General features: G+C 41.1%; 1 protein-coding gene and 1 long non-coding RNA gene across 6 annotated transcripts in view; one reads left to right on the top strand and one right to left on the bottom strand.

Moving 5' to 3' along the window:
- The window catches only part of EPHB1 (EPH receptor B1), a 457,257-nt gene that overhangs the window by 297,564 nt on the left and 142,232 nt on the right, over positions 1-17,461 (top strand). The window lies entirely within an intron of this gene.
- On the bottom strand, positions 1,178-14,973 carry LOC133389261 (uncharacterized). Its single transcript, XR_009764051.1, has 4 exons — positions 14,833-14,973; positions 2,903-2,988; positions 2,283-2,357; positions 1,178-1,252 (listed from the first exon to the last, which is right to left on the bottom strand). It is a non-coding gene; the product is annotated as an uncharacterized LOC133389261 (long non-coding RNA).

Genomic DNA, 17,461 nt, shown 5'->3' with positions numbered 1-17,461 from the left:
TTTTAAACTGCTGTAGGTCTCTCCTGGCAGCTGTCCAGAAGGACCACACATGGCAGGTCACTGAATGTCAGTTACCTAAATGTAATATTAGGCCTCTTTTTCGTTGCCCTCTCATTGTTGTATACTAAATATACACCAGAAATGGATTTGTGTGTTGGCTAAATTGCTAGATTTGAACTGGATGATGGACTATTGCAAAGACTACGGGTTTCCCTCCCTCTCACTCATACACACATACACATATTACACACATGCTGTTAGATCATGTATAGTACCTCTGTTTGTCTCCGGCAGCACCAGCTTGATTTGGTTTGTGTGGAGCAAATCTAACACTATGAGGGACCTATAGCACACCCCTATAATGCATAGAGTATAGACACTAGAAGGGTGGGAGAAAAATCTTGAAACAAACAAAATTAAAAAAATTTAACAAGTGCAGAAGGTAGGGATTGAATTTCTCTTTACTCCGAGTAGAGGCTGACTACGGAAACAGTACCTCCCTCTGGATCTGGTAGGAAAGAAATTCCCAGCTCCAAATGGACTGGTAAGGGTTGTGGGATAGGGTGCCATATAAATCGATCTCTGCCTGTAATCAGGAAATGTTAAAAAATTTACATGGTTGGTACCTGACTCCACAGCTGATATCTCTTATAAGCAGAACTTGGAAAAGTTACTTTTTTGAACTACAATTCCCATCAGCCCCAGCCAGTATGGCCACTGGATTGGGCTGATGGGAGTTGTAGTTCAAAAAAGTAACTTGTCCAAGCTCTGCTTATAAGTCTAGGCAGTTCCCCCATGTGTTGGAGGGGATACCAAGTGATAGGTACCTACCAACACATATGGTGGGACTGTAAATATGTATATGATATTTGGATGAAGGTTTTTCAAGAAATTTCTGAAAGTTCTTGTCAGCCAATTCAGCCAGACCTGGGTCTTGCCTTATTGAATGTATATGCAGGCCCACTGAAAGGTCTGACATCTAAGAATCTTATTTCTCATTTGCTTAGTGCATCTCAATCTATTATTACATAACATTGGAAAGATTTTAATAATTCTGATATGAATCAGTGATATCAAGGGTCTGGCAAATAGCCATATTGGAAAAACTGATAAGTAAGGTTAGGTTAATGAGAGAACAAATGAAAAGAGACAGATTTTATACAACATGGTCTAAATTTATTAAGCTTATTAAAATCTGGAAACTGGAAGGCCACCTCCGCAGAGATATGCTTCAGTATGGCATAATTAGAATCTGTAAATGAGAAACAGATAAAGAATTTGTTATCATTGGATATATTTTAATGTTACGTTAGCACTGGCACAATGCTATCTCCCCGTGTATTGATAAGAATTTATTTACTTATTTAATTAATTGTTAAGCAAGTTCATTGATTTGTATTGTGATTTACCTTCCTTTCCCTTGTGAATCTGTGTAATGAATAATTTGTATCTACATCTTACGTTGCTGTATTTTAAAATCTAAAATTAATAAACATATATTTATTTAAAAAGTGTGCAAGATAGATGGAAAGGAAGAGGTCTGCTGGTTTTTATAGCTGTATGTTTAGGGACATGCATGTGCACATAGAGATGTACATCAGCATATCTCTGACATAGCTGACAAGCTTCATTGGGGTGTGTGTGCTGTTGTACTCTCCCCTTAACTTGAAAAAGCCAGTTATCCCTATGCTAAAAGTGTTAATTATGATAATGTGCATATATGGCATAGATGGTGGGTGCATTGGGGTGTGATTTCATTGGAGACCTAACTTCCTCTGAACAGTGTCTAGCCCAGCCCCATGCAGTTTAGTGATGTGAGTAGGCCTTAGAACTAGGAACTTGAGTGATGCTTGCTATTAGAACAGTTTTGGAAGTTGAAAAAAATGAATAATCCAACCCAAATGGTTTAGTATTTAATCCTTCCATTTTTTTCCCAAGGGTGATAGTAAGTTAACAAAAATAACCATTGAATTGTCAGAGAAATTTTGTCATAGTATGGAGGGCTCTGTGCCAGTTTAAAAAGAGATTCCAAACAGCCAAATTCCAAAGTGATAACAGTGGTTCCCTGATACTAAAAACATTTATTTGAAATGAAACTCCACAGTGTATGCCTTGATTTTCCTCCCCTGGTCCTGATCAATTCTAAATTCTAAATACTCCATCTCTTCCTGTTAGCTTGGAAGGATTGCTCTGAACAGAAGAATATTTCAGAGTTGCTTTCTTGGGGTTTTGGCATGTCTGCCCATTGCAACTGAAGCCTGACAAATCTTTCAGTCTCCAACCTGTTATCTCTACCAGCGGTGTGTGGTGCTGCGGTGCCAGTTCTGATGGACTTGGAGTAGACAGGCAGTAGTTGGCTAGAAATGAAAGGGAATCAAATCATTAAAAGGTTGTTTTAAAAGAAATGTAATTGTGAGGAATCAGAGCAGTGTCTTCCCAGAGTTCCAATTAAATCCTAGCCAATCAGCACCCACACCTCACTTCTCCTATTCTGTTTGAAAAATAATGAGAGAGATGAAAGCAACCCGGGCAGGTGAAGTCCTTTGCTGCCCTTTGAAGATGGGGAAAATGGCAAACATTGCCTGGGAGAGGTTCTACTTATCTGACAGCTGTTCCTGGCTCTTTAACGCAAGAGGGAGCTTGGCGGGAGGATCTAGTGTGCTTGCTTCAAGGACTCCTCAGAATAAAGGCAGCTTTGGAAACTGGAGTCTAGTGCATCTTTGACTTACCAAGTTACGTTTAGAAAGAAAAAACCCAGGTTTTGTAAAGATGAATAAGTTAATAGGATTTACTTGCATCTTGACTCTTCGTTCCCAATGGTGCTGTCATCTTGAAAAACTCTGATTTGTGCTACTGTTACTCCAGGTAGAGATTATTTAGGTTGCAATACTGTAACACTTACCTGAAAGTAAGTCCTGTTGAACTCCCTGGGACTTGCTTCTGAGTAGATAAGTATAATATTGTATTTTAAACATAAAAAAGGAGAACCTATGAGGAAAACCAGGCATGAGATGTTATTCATTATCTCTGAAGCAAACTGCCTTTTCACAGCACTCTCTAACATGCTTTATGTGTGTGTATGAATGTTGTCAATATCTTGGGGACTGAGAGAGTGGAAGAGATATATTCGTAAACTTTACTATCTAGCCAGTTTAGGTTATATTTAAATACAGATGCTGGGAAAGCCAAAGGTCATTTTAAATAATTTAATGTGTGAAAAAATGTCCATGTTCAGGATCAAAGAGTGATTTGTTAGTAACTATTGAGGATGTATCTGCGTTGGAATTTTGATACTGATTAAGGATTTAGCATTTAAAGTGTAGTAAATGCAACTGGGACCCCTCATAGCAGGGCTGGGGAGGGTCAGAGGTGAATTTCACTAAAGTCTTTTTCAGATTAGAACAGTTTCCACGCAGATTTCCCAAAATTATTGTCAATCACTCATCATTAATGGTCTTGCATTTTTTGCACTCATGATCTCCTAATTAATGAATTTGCTGCTTATCACTTAGTGCAAAATCTCCCATTCACTTGATTAAAGGTGACTGAACATTACTAGATATTAGAGAATGCATGCAAACGAATTGGAGCTTTGTAAATGGTTTTGTGAACTAAGTGAAGTATGCAGGCATACAGAAATGGATTAGAAGTGCTTTCTTATGAATAATAATGAGATTTAAAATGACTCAATTTCATAATAAAACACTGAATACAAATATCAGTTGACACAAATCTCTTATTGACACAAATATATTCTGTAATATTTCTGGGTGTTTATTATTATTGTTGTTGTTTATATAGCTTTATCAATACACATGGCACTACAAAATAAAGAACAACAATAATAATATACACCCAGAAATATTAGAATATGTTCGCGTATCAATTAATATGCATTCATAAACTGCAAATGTATGAATTATCCTCCAAATCCAGTTGAATTACAATTAAGAAATTGGTTACTTGCCAAGTGCTTCATAAATGTGTGGGGTATACTGATGCTGTTTGCCCATTTTTCTATCTTTTCCTGATGTGCACCTTTGTAGCTACTGCTGGTTCCCTTAGTGTCAGTTTCCAGATATAGCAAGAGAAATGATAAGAGAATCTTGGGTAACACAACACATGAAAGGGAAAACTTCTTATTCATTCCAGTGGATTGTTTGCTTCAATTTGTGCAGCCCAATCCTGTGAAATGTCTTTGTGCTGTGGAAAAAGCTGAAGTTTTCACTGCAAGACATAAACCTAAACCTGACCCACCGGACAGGGACATTACTGCAATATGAATGCCATATTGCCAGGAAACAGCCTGGCTCTAGCCTTTCAGGCCTTGGGATTATTATATTATTATTTATTTATTGCATTTATATCCCACCTTTCTTGCAAGTAGCTCAAGGTGGTGTACATGGTTCTCCTTTCTATCTACACAACAACCCAGTGAGACAGGTTAGGCTGAGAGATGGTGACTGGCCTAAGGTCATCCAGTGAGCTTCATGGCTGAGTAGGGATTTGGAGTTTGGTCTCCCAGGTCCTAGTCCAACACTCTAATCACTACACCACACCAGCTTTATTGGTGCCTCTCTACCATGGCTGTACCCTGAAATAATATATCGTATATAAAGGTGTGCTGTACAAGGGAAGGGGAAGACCATTGGAGCTTGCTCATTCTGGTACTGGGGCCTCTATGCCTGTTCAGAGAGCTGCAGCACATACCACCTTACTGAGTAGCAGCTCAAAGATGGTGCTATAAGGTACACTGCATTTGCAGAAACACTCAGTCACCACAGGCTGGTCTTTGCAGATGCTCTCCATAGGAAAAGATCCATTTAGAACAGCTGGAAATGCTTAATGAGAATCACGACGAGCAATCTTTTTTCTGGTGGAAATATTTAATTTTAAGCAGCACATCTTGCAGTTTTCCCCCTCCCCATTCATAATATTTGGACTGTCACTAAATATATGTGAAAGCCCTAGTCATTCCTTAGAACAGGTTCTAATTTTTCAACACAACACATTAGGAGCTTCACTTGGATACTGGAGCTTAGGGAACAGAAGCTGAAAAGAAGGTGACAACATTTGCTTTGATAAGCAGATAAAAAAGAGGGGATAACTTTTCAAGGCAAGGCAAAGCTATGATGTTTATAGGGGTTTTAATAAATGGAGATGGAAGTGCAACCTGAGCAAGATCAGCCCATCTCAAACTTGCAAAGGTTAGGATTACATGAAAATCCTGCCAAAAAAATAAAATTAAAACAACTCCTCTATGCTTTTATTCAGATAGGGAATCCAGATGTACGGAGCAACCTGCCTAGGAAAGATTGCAAGGGAGGCTGTTACACCAATCAGTGCTATGGTTTTTCTGCAAGACCAATGGTTTTACCATAGCAATCTGGCTTCCCTCTACTATTTTGTGTTCAGAAGGCCATCACTCATGCCCCACCACTGTGATTGACCTGCTCCAACTGCTGCCGTAAGTGACTGAGAGCATTACCTCAGCCCTCCAGCCACTGAGCCACAATAACATTTGTCAGGCATGGGAGGCGGGTGTGAGGGATGGAACTGGGAGGGCAGGGGGCACAATTTTCCTTCCTACACAGGAGCATGCAGTGAGGGGAAAAATTCAAAAAGAATATTGTGCCTTACAGCAATAGCTTTCCCCATTCTTATAGAACACATTTTCATTCCTGGACACCAGTTTTCATGAAATGACTCATTGCATTTAATCAGAGAACAAGGGGAAGCCTAATAGTTTGTCTGCAATGTAATGTAGGTAAGTGGAATGACAGATCTGGATCTGTGAAATAAATAAAGTGGATTCGTCGGCAAAAGAGAGAGGCTAAACAGAGGAGACTTGAAGAGACATGTCCCTAGCCCTTAGAAGGAATTCAGGACTGGTTTATACATCCACCAGAATGAGGTAGCAGAAATCTGAGATGGGAGAATGGACCTACTTCAAGCCTCAGGAGGTTCTGTTTTGGATGCTCTTCTGTGTGAAAATTCCCTGAAAGTAGAAAATTAGCACATCAGAGAGAAACGTCTTCCTCTGCTGTGTTAGTTTTCTACTTACAAAAGCTGTTGTTTTTACACAGAGGACCAATCATTCAGAAATGTGATCCCCCCCACACCTGCAGCCTGAAGTGCCACAGTCCATTCTGGTATCTCAAAACTCTGCCACCTCATTCATTTGAGAGTTAGCATGGAATAGTGGTTGGACTAGGACTGGTGAGATCCAGAAGCTACAAAGCACTATAGAAGTCCAAAGTGCACTTAACCATGGTCTCTTTAAGCCCTGTCCATCCACCAGTCCTCAGGGCCTGTCCTCAGGGCTTCATCCATGTTCTAGCCCATTGGAACAAGATGTGTTCTGACTTCCGGGAAGGGTGACTTAGCCTGTGCCTGCTTTTGAGACGGGCTCCTGCCTCAAAAGAAGCTTATTCAGATATATCAGTCAGTTTTTTCTTTTTTTTTTGACTGATTAAACTTCTCCCGGGTAGGGAGAAACGAAGAGATTAACCTCAAAGCCTATTTTTGTTGGGACGACCAGATCTCATTAATTTATGGGACGAGGTCCAGCCGACGAAGGTGGGACGGATTTTTAACAACAAGCTCTATCTGGAAAAGCGAACGTTCATCTTATCTTCTAAGAGAGAACGCACTAACAGGCAAGCACCCTTCTTTCTATATTTTTCTTTTACTTGACTTAAATTGTTGCTGTTTAAAAGAGATTTGCCAGATTGATCGGTTTTTGACATCTCACTGGGGAGCCGTAACTTCTCTCTGCTACGCACTAATTAATAGCTTATCTCTGTTTTTGTTGCAAAAAGCTGTCCTGGATTTGCATTCTAAAGATATACACAGAAGAGGGATTTCTATTCCAGATTTTTATTTTGAAAAATATTATACTGTTTTGAGACTACTCTCTTTTTGGTCTATTTTATTTTGACGAATCTGTTTCTTGACGATTGCCATTAATTGTTTCGATCCTGGGAACTGCATTTTGTTTACTTAACTATTGGAGAGATAAGGCTGTCTGCTCTGTTTATACTGTGATGTCACCAAGTTTGGAGTATTAACCCAATTGTTGCTGAAATAAGAAGTGGTTTTCCTATATTTTTCTTTTAAAATGGCAATTAAGAAAGTGGCTGAGAATCTGGAAATAACTAGGTTTCAGAAAATAATGGATGAGATTGAGATAACGAAAATTGAATTGAGTAAAATGAAGCAGGAAATTAAAGATATAAGGGTCCCTGTGAGAGAGGTGACCCTGGAAGGGGTCCCTGTGAGAGAGGAGACCCCGGAGATTGGAACAGGGGTCCCTGTGAGAGAGGAGACCCTGGAGACTGGAATAGGGGTCCCTGTGAGAGAGGAGATCCCGGAGATTGGAACAAACGTGGAACAGGAACAAGATTTGGAGTCTATGGACTTTAGAAATAAAATCTATTGTTTGGAACTCAATGTTATCTCTGAAGAAATTAATGAAGATTCTAGAGATAAAGTTATCAATGGCATGGATTATCTTCTGGACTGGAATGATGTGATGGAGCCCAATATAGAGAAAATCTATGGAATTAACTGCAGCCATGTGACAATGGAAAAACTTTTAAGAGATGACCCAGTGTATTTTGAAAAAAAGAACAGAGATATGATTTTACAGCAGTATTTCAGCAACCTATTCAGAATGGATGGCAAGAAAATATTTGGGATAGAGGTAATTCCCATCAGACTCTTACTATATGACTATGGCTTTGACAGCAAGATTATTATGGAATACTGATAATGGAAGATTGGATATTGAAATTACTGGACTTAACAAGACTACTGAAGATGGAAGATGGAAAATGGAACTAATAGAGATAATAGAACAATGGCTACTGAAATTACTGAACCTAACAGATTCTGATGTGATGGATTAATTGAAATGTTTATTTTGACTATGGTTATAACAATAAGATTATCATAATTAGTAATGAGATGGATTAATCGATATGCTTATCTGGAAAAAAAAAATTGATAGATATATTTCTTAAAGAATTGAAACCTCTCTTTGACTTTTTGTGGAAAGAATAAAGTAATGTTTATGAGATTTGATGATTAAGTAAGATAACTACTGGAGGAAAGTGATTTTATAATATGACTTAAGAGACAGGATTGTTATATATTATAGACTTATAACTGATTTGATCTTTGACAAATGGGAAGTCAATATTTTACTCTTTATTTTTTATTTATTTTTTTTTTTCTTTTTGTTTAACTATTTTTGATTTTGTTTTTTGTCTTTGAATGTTTTATGATTTTGTCTTGTATGTTTTATGAAAATCTGAATAAAAATTATTGAAAAAAAAAAAAAAAAAAGGAACAAGATGTGTTCTGCTCCTTGGAGCTGTCCAATGTCTAAACATTCCCATATCTGGCTAGAAGAGATGGTGGCTCATTCCTCATTGAGATGGCGGCTTATCTGTGAAAAGGGAATGTTATTTCTAAGGTATCCATACATTCTGTAGTAGTAGCTAAGAGGGAAAATGAGACAAAGACATTAAACTGCATCATGTGTTAGAAATACTGGAAGACTGATGAATAAAAACTACTAAGGGCTCTTTAACAAAATGTTGTTTCTTCAAGAGCAATCTGTCAGTTCCTTCCATTTGACTCTGAGGTTGTCCAAACCGTGGTCCTTAGTACCAAATTGTCCTCAATGCCTGTTTTTGGAAGTTAGACATTCCTAGCAGGTTGAGGCCCTGGCTGACTTAGGGACTGTTGCTATCCATTTAGTTTTGGGAAAGTATTTTCATTCTGTTTTTGCATTTCTATTGTTATGCCTTAGCATGAATGATTATTCAATGTTGTGAGTTGCTTTGAGCATAGTTTACTATGGAAAAGCAGCATACAAATAAATGGGATCATGATGATGATACGTTTGGGCAGTACCGCTTCACATGAGGAATCACATTATTGAATGATACTTCATACAAAAAGTGAAATAAAATCTCTGCACATAGAAAACTATATGTCAAGGAGACCAGCCAAGAATCTTTCTCCTTAATATCCAGTTTTCTGTTTGAAGGATTATAGTATGGAAGAATATTCAAGTCTGCAAGCCCCCATCAAAAGTGGTACAATCTAGACACAGGTTTACTACCTGAGTAAGAATTAGGTCCTTGCCTTCTCATGCTCTTCTTGCAGCTTGGTCATTATTAGCTGCTTGATCTATGTTCCTTCTGCTGAGTGCTGGCCTTCACCCCATCTAACCAGCCTAAACAGAACAGGAAAGAGAAACTGGAGGAAAGACATCAGAGATGGCATCCACAGAGAAGAGCAGGAATCTTGTCACCTGTTTTGTCTCTGATTCTGTTGCTGGCATTACTGAAATTAAGACAATGCGATTAAATGCATTGACATGAACTCTGCAAGATCTTGATTGAAAAGTGTAGTTTATGAACTGAGTAGTAGTTCATATCTCTCCCTACCTCTCTCTCCTGTTGTGAGCCAAGCAGGGTAAAGCCTTGCCAATATATACCTCAGACAATGAACATAAAATGTAATATAATCCTATGTCAGGTTGTTATCAAATTCTCGAAGCACCCAGAACTCAGTAGCAGATTTGGGGTCCCAGCTGGTTGAATTACCAGTTGGGTTCCATTGGGACCATATCTTCCAGTGAGTTAGAGTTTGTTAGGCTTCCCCAGAATCCTCAGGGCTCTGGTATACACTGATTATGACATCAGTAAGCATCAGAGCCTGGAGACATCTGGCTGCTGTGGCCTATGTGTGTGGCACAGATCAGACGATGAAGAGGTGTCTGAGCAGATGCAGAGGTCTCTGGATCCTGGTGTACACAAACAATGTCCCTCTGGCTAGGTCTTTTGGTTTAAATCAGATGTTGGAACAACAAACTGACTTGTTAGCATAAATATGGGGTAAGTCTGAGCTAAAACTGAACTGGAATTAGCACATTTTGCCCTTCTGTAGTATAAATGTTAGTGAGAAAACCACTAAGCAAGCACGATAAGATCACAAGAACAGCCTGCTGGATCAGGCCAGTGGCACATCTAGTCTTGCATCCTGTTCTCACAGTGGCAAACTAGATGCCGAAGGAAAGCCTGCAAGCAGGACCTGAGCATAAGAGCATTTTGCCTTCTTATGGTTCCCGGCAACTGGTAGTCAGAAGCGCACTGCCTCAAACTCTGGAAGCAGGCTACCATGTTGTGGCTCTAATCTGCTGCTGCCTCTAGCCATGTGCTAAATCCAGTGTTATTATATTGCTGCAGCTGCTAAAAAAAATCAGTGGAAGCTGGGATGGTGGCATAGCAACACTAGGCGTACCATGTGGCTTGGGGCTGCAGATGTTCACAAGCTTTTTAAAGAACTGGCCAACATCAGACTCTACCTATAGTAGCCCCAAAGGAAAAGAGGACTGGTTTTGAGAAATGTGTAGGGCCCACAGAAACAAAAATAATATATAATAATATATTATATCATTCCTGTGCTTTATCGACTCCACTGGCTCCCAATTTGTTTCTGGGCCCAATTCAAAGTGCTGGTTCTGAACTTTAATGCCCTAAATGGCCTTGGATCAATGCACCTAAGGGACCGCTTATGCCCATATGTACCTGCCCGTGATTTAAGATCAGCTTCCTCTGCCCTCTATGTGCCTGTAATGAAAGATGTCAGAGTGGCAGGCATGCGGGAGAGAGCCTTTTCAGCCGTACCCCCCAAGCTTTGGAATACCATACCCCAAGATTAAGACCCTGAAGTTTTACAATATTAACCATCTTGTTTTGGAGAGCCTTTGGGAGGGACTGAAGGTAGAGCCTGAAATTGATTGTTTTCCCCCTTTTTACTTTTACCTCTTTAGTCCCTTTTAATATCACTCCCCTATATTTCTCTACTGTATTTTATGTGTTTTTATCTATTTTAATGGTTTTTGTGGGTTTTTTGTGTGTTTTATTTTATTATGAGCTGCCCGGAGTGCCCTGTTGTAGGGTAGACGGGTAGGACAGAAATATTTTAAACAAAATAATAGTAAATGTAAACATTTTAATTGCTTCTCTGAGGCTCAACTGATCTGAAGGGGAAGTGTGCTTTTGTGGGCCAGTGTCAGCATGACAACATCACTCTTTCTGCACGATTCTGAAAGACAATACAAATGTGGCCACAACTAGCACTGTGGGGATATTAGACCTGTGAAAATTACAAAGTGCTAGATAGACTTTATTGGTTTCATCACAGCAAGGGATCAGGGATGAGGCCTGCAAGATTGGGTGCAGAATTGCCAGAACAAAGTGAAGTCTTTTTCTCTCACAATACATTTCTCTTTTTAACCCAGATAAGAAAAGATACCACTGCATTCTCCCAGGAGAATGTTATAGAAAAATCTTATTGAGAAGGGAGGTGGCTCCTTTGTAAAGCTTCCCTGTGAGGCTAACAACAGAAGATAGAGAAAGATTCCTTTTGAAAAATATGAAAGCTCATCGCTGTTGGAGAGATCCCATCACTATCTACTCCCCAGGAATCGCAAACCCAGCTGCTCCTGTGGCAACTGCCCTGGAATCACCCTTCCAGTCTAGCATGCAAGGGCCTGCTTAGTGTGCTAGTTACTCAGGTGTCTGAAACTTGCCTTTGCTTGGTCAAATGAATTGCTTAGGAACTTGGGGATCTCATACTGTACATTATTATATATTTTTAAACAAACCCCAAAATGTTATGTTTATGGGTCTCAGAGTTTCTGATAAAATCCCCCAAACATTATTAAACTCTTGAGTGTGATGTGTGAAGTGAATCTCTCCCTTGTTAGCTGTGCCACATGAGAAAGGTGACAAAATGTGGAAGAAAAGTTAAATGTGCATAGCAGCCACTGTAAATTTTACATTTGCCTTATTGCCTAGGTTAAGGAAATGCTGCTTTAAATCTTATGTGTGAACATGTCCTTTGCCCCTTGACCTATCTGGTTGTGTATAAAGAGGACAAAGACACAGCATTCTTAAACTATAGAATCTTCTAGAGGTGCATAACCTTTTCACAAGCATGCCTGCCCCAAGTCCAAAGTATGAAACTGCCACTCTAGTGTGCACAACATTATGCATCCCTGCCCCACACCTTGGTGGTGTTTTCGCTTCGTCCACTGACCCAGGAGAGCAAGGAAGGAGTTCAGGCCTGATCTGATGCCACTGCTAGGCCTACAGGTATTTCTGTTCCCATTCATGTATGCTAAAAGCCCCTGCTGCCCATCCTACAGGTTGGCCAGCCATGGAGTACACCCTATGATGCAGATCCAAATCTGTGTAGAAAATGTTTATATTTTATAATATGGAAATGGCGATGGGTTGAATCCAGTGAAGTCATCCCATTAGTGCAATAACTTCCACTGGTGCAATAGGGACTTCCTCTTCCTCCCCCATGCACCCCATACTCTCCCAATATGTTCTGGTCCAATACCAGATCCTGTGGAGAAAGCAGCAAGGCTAGAGGGTTGGATTGGATTGCTGGACCACAGACAAAACTGAGGGAGCATCTTGTTCCAACAATGGTTGGGAGCAGACTGAGGTTTTTTATGCCTCTGTCTCCAGACTCCCTCCTCCAGGCTCCACTCCCTTGAGAGACCTTCAGAGCCTTAAAGGACCAACCCTCTCACCTGAAGATACCAAAGCATCCCTCTGGTGTGCTCCCAGTGCTGCTGGAGTGATGATGTGTGGTGGTAGGCATTTGGTTTTTCAGGAGAAGCTACCCGGGAGGGTTTAGGTGGTCTGGGAGGTTTCCCTAGAAGCTCCTGTGCAACCACCTCAGATGCAGTGATCTCCCTATCTTCAGCAGTTAGCTCTGAGCCCTGATCTAGATCCTTCTGGTGCCCCTACAGCCTCTGTCTCTGATTGCTGCTGGATAGAGGGGTCATGACAGGAGAACAGAGGGAGAGGAAAGCCCATTTTGCAGATGGAAGTCCTTGTGCTCACAGAATGATTTCATTGGATACAGCCCCATGTCCTCTTGCCCATAAATTGCTCATGGATGATGTGTGATTTGTTGGGACTTGAGTGTGCTGCTACTGTGCACACTAATAATATTAGGAATTTGGTACGGAAGGTAGGAGGCTAAGCTTTAGGTGGAAATAGATGTAGTAGCAGTCTTATGAGAGCCAATTTTCTCTGGATTAGTAGGTTACCATAGTGCCTGTCTCTGGCTGCTAAAAGAAGTGGAGAAGGAAAGTTGAGAGAAGACGGCTCAGGTGTGGGGATGTAAGGAAGGCCTATGGTGGAGAGAACTAAGAGTATTAGGTAGATGAGTATATGAGCACATAAGGGGCCTTTTGTAAAAAGGCCAGACCTACCATTGGGCAGGGTGTGGCAGCTATTTTTGGCTGTCATGAAACAGCAGCAGATTGTTAATTTTTAAATTTATTGTTACTGGAACATTACTGCTGATGGAGTTAGTGGGTAAAGAACTGTCTGTGGAATTTTCTGCCTCAAATGCCAGTTTAATTTATTTGTCATTGCATATTTGACTAGAGAAGAGGTGTTTGCTGTTCTGCCTCTGATAGCAAAATATCTTAGGACTGCCTTCTTTGTAAGGCACTGAGGAAGGGGATGAACTATAGATTTAGGAGTAGAGGAAGAGGGATGGATTAGAGGCAAAAGGGGCTGAACCTTGCTCATCTTCTTCCTGATGAGCAACTGTGACTCACCTGCGGGGAAGCTAGCATAGCAGGTCTGCCCCACTCGAAGAGCTGCTTGTGATTAGAAGTAAGGTAGTCTAACAGATGGAACCAGCCCATTTTCTTTTAGAATAATTTCCATCATGTTTGCAAGGTTGACATCCATAAGAATGACTTGGAAAGTAGAAAGGTGCCATATACCAAGTCAGACCATTAGTTGGTTTAGCTCAATATTGTCTACGCTGTCAGGCTCTCCAGAGTTTCAAGAAAGGCATCTTTCCTCAGCCTTCTTGGAGATGCCAGAGAAATGAAGCTGAGACTGTTTCTGTGTGCAAGTTTTAATTTTGTTGAGGCAGGAGATAGAGGAGATACTGAGAGACACTGTCCAGGGTAGCCAACGTGAAGCCCTCCAGATGCTGTTGGATTACAACTCCTGTCCCTGACCATCGGCTATGGTGGTTGAGGCTGATGGGATTTGTAGTCTAACATTCTCTGGAGGGCTACACTTATGCTTTAAAGAGTTCAAAGCACTACAGATACATTACATTAAGTAAGCCTTACAACAATCCTGTAAGGCGGGTCAATATTACCACCCCCATATTGCAGAGGTATGGCGGAGGCTGAGAGATAATGGCTTGCTTAAGGCTCCCTGGTGAATTCATGGTTAGGATAACATATGAACCAGGAATTTCTGGATTGATAGCCACTTGTGCTAATCTAGCTGAGAGGAATTCTTGAGTTAGCTTTGCTCTTTTAAAGCTTAACTGGAAAGGGGGTAGGTGGGGTAGAAAGCGATACAGGAAACAGTGTCAGACACTTTATCTTACATTTGTTTCCAAGTCTGGATATATGAAGTTGTTGTTAAAAGATAAGTTACCCCGGGAGTACATTTTACCTGCGAAGATTTCCCCTATGGCAGTATAGTACCTACTATGCAAATGCCTCCTTGCACATTTTAACAACCTCTTCTATCCCAAAATTTATATAGACCTCACAATACTGAATCACCCTGACAAATATTTCAGTGGGGCTTGATTAGTTAAGGCTATTGTTGCTTATTGGTTGCAGCTGCAGCTTGCTTCCATTATAAATCTTAGCACTGGCAAGAACATTCCTAGAAAACCTGAATGGTTAATCTCACTATTCCCCTCCCCCCCCAAAAACTTGCAGGCTATTAAAAAATATACCCTTACACATTTGAATGAAGACTTGCACTTGTTGCCTCTTGAGTTTGTGCACAGAAAACAGTTTGCAATTTCCCTTTTCTTCCTTTGCAGCTCTTGTGAAGGGGCTCTATGGAAATTCACCAGGGAGAACAGGGGTCCAAGGTAGTGTGATCTCCAGTATAATGTTATCCTTATCCCTCAATAATCCTGTAAGTGACGAAGGGGAAATCTCCTTACCTCTTTAAAGCAGAGGTGAGGAACCTGTGATCTTTCAAATGTTGTTGGGCTTCAGCTTCCATAAACCCTGACTATTGGCCATCCAGCTGATGGAGGTTAGAATGCAACAATTTAAGGAGGACCACAGTTGCTAGGAATTGTGAGTGGGGAGAGCTCTATTGCATCCAGGTCCTCCTTGCATATTCCCATAGGCATCTGTGAAAATGGGATGCTGGATTTGGTGGGCTTTGGAGCTGATCCAGCAGGGTTCTTCTTGGGTTCCCCACTCCAGCCTTAAAGGATCTGGTGGAGAAATATCTCTGAAGTTGTCAAGTGCTTCTCTTCAGCTACCCAAACTCTCAGCCCCAACTAGATTTTTAATTAAGACCCTGAAGTTTTAAAATATTGGAATAGAAACCCTGGGGGTGGTTCAGTTTAGGACTGTGGTGCTGAAGGTGTGGGGCTTACCCCTCTCCCTTGATCCTGTTGGAAAACTTTCCCTTACTCCCAGGTGTTATTTATCCACAGGGGAAGACTTATAGGAACCATATGTTAATTGTTTTTGAGTTTCTCCACTATGGGGAAAAATATAGGGTGTCCTCCTACACATCACCAAAAAAACAAGAACAGAAGAAGGCACAGATTTACATATAGTAATGTATATGTATAGCTGCAAATTTATAAATGGCTATTATTATAATTTATATAGAACTTCAGTACATATCACTACAGCGGTGAAGACTGAGCACATGACCTGTATGTGTGCTGCCCAGGATCTAGCTGTCCATGGGCAACTTCAAGGCTCAGACCCTAGCTTGGGGTTCTAGGGGGGGTCTATCCCCCTAAAATCTTCTCCCCTCTTTTTTTTTTCAAAAAAAATCTATTACAGAACCCCCTACTTTCTGGTGCCCCCCCCCAACCTTTAGGCTGGCTACGGGCCTGTCAGTGCCATCTCATCATATGGTTCTTTGTTTTTAAAGTAGGTTTGGACCAAATGACTCTTCAAATGTAGGACTCCTTCAGACCGCCCTCTGTAAATTAGGTTACAAGGCCACCCTAGGCTAGCCTTCCCCAGCCGGTGCCCTCTAGATGTGTGGGACTACATCTCCTATCATTCCTGACCACTGGCCATGGCGGCTGGATTTGATGAGATGTGTTGGGTTCAGCCCTTTGCCACCCACCAATTACAGCCTGTCCCAGGAGTAAAGGCCTATCCAGAAGCAAAGACCTATTTGCAAGTGAGTGGGGATGGGGCAAGCAAGGAGAGCTACTTATAAAAGGCAGAAGGAGGAAGAGGCCAAGGAGAAAGAAAAGATCTCCTGGGTTTCACAGCAAGCCTCTTGATGACAAGGACATGTATGGTGAGTGCTTGTCAACCCCTTTCCCTCTCTCTGTGTCTTGGGGCAACTGATTGGAGCAGTCAGGAGGGCAAGTCTAAGGGCTCCTCACCCCACTTAGACTGATTTATTTCCACAGTAGCTCCCGCAAGGAGGAGAAATTCTACTGTTTTCCAATGCTTATGGTTAAGTCTTACTGACAGGTGGAATGCGTCCAGAAAAGTTTGAATACATTGAGAGAATTAAAAGACTTTCAGATAACTCCTTTCTGAAATATTGTCTGGGTGTCTAATGTGTGTCCTTCTGACTTGCAAACAAAATCACATTACTCCACAGGATTTGAAACACAGATAGATTCTGACACTAATTCATGCAAGAGGTAGTTTTCAAGGGCAGAAATGGTAAGATGTTTAAGAAATTGCCATTAGTTGAAAACAAGACACAATTTTCTGTCATTCAGGCTGAAGGAAAAGAAGGGGGGACCTACAATGCAGCAGAGAATTTACATAAACCCTCCCCAGTCAATCTTGGGCTATGTTTCAAAAGTAAAAGGAAACACTCAGAGCTGGGGAAAGAGATCTGTCAAAATGAGCAGTACATTCATAGTGCAATTGTAGCTTATGCATACAGGCAGTCCTGTCTGTCTCAATTGGGTACAGGTGGGGGAAATCAGGCCCAGCGGCCAAAGGAGACCTCCCAGGCCTCTCAGTCTGGCCCGAGGGTCTCTTCCCAGGTCACACCTCCTTCCCAGCCACACCCTCTTTCCACAGGTCTCACCCCTCACTTGCCTTGTTTGAATCCTCCTTGAGTTTTACTTGAATGGAATGTGCCCTTGAACTCTGATAGTGCCTCTTGCTTGTGGGAGAAGGGTATGTTAGTGTGTGTAGAAACTAGCCTACTGTACAGATAGAATTTATGTTCATTGCTCCATCTACTTACTTACTTACTTATTTATTTATTACATTTATACCCCGCCTTTTTTTTCATGAAAGAAACCCAAAGCGGCTTACATATGGTTCCCAGGCGGTCTCACATCCAGGCACTGACCAGGCCTGACCCTGCTTAGCTTCAGCAAGGTGCTGGCCTCATGTGCCTCAGATCAT

Source organism: Rhineura floridana, chromosome 7 (genome assembly GCF_030035675.1).
Source record: "Rhineura floridana isolate rRhiFlo1 chromosome 7, rRhiFlo1.hap2, whole genome shotgun sequence".
In the NCBI taxonomy this organism is placed as follows: Eukaryota; Metazoa; Chordata; class Lepidosauria; order Squamata; family Rhineuridae; genus Rhineura; species Rhineura floridana.
This window is presented reverse-complemented; position numbering and strand designations above follow the sequence as displayed.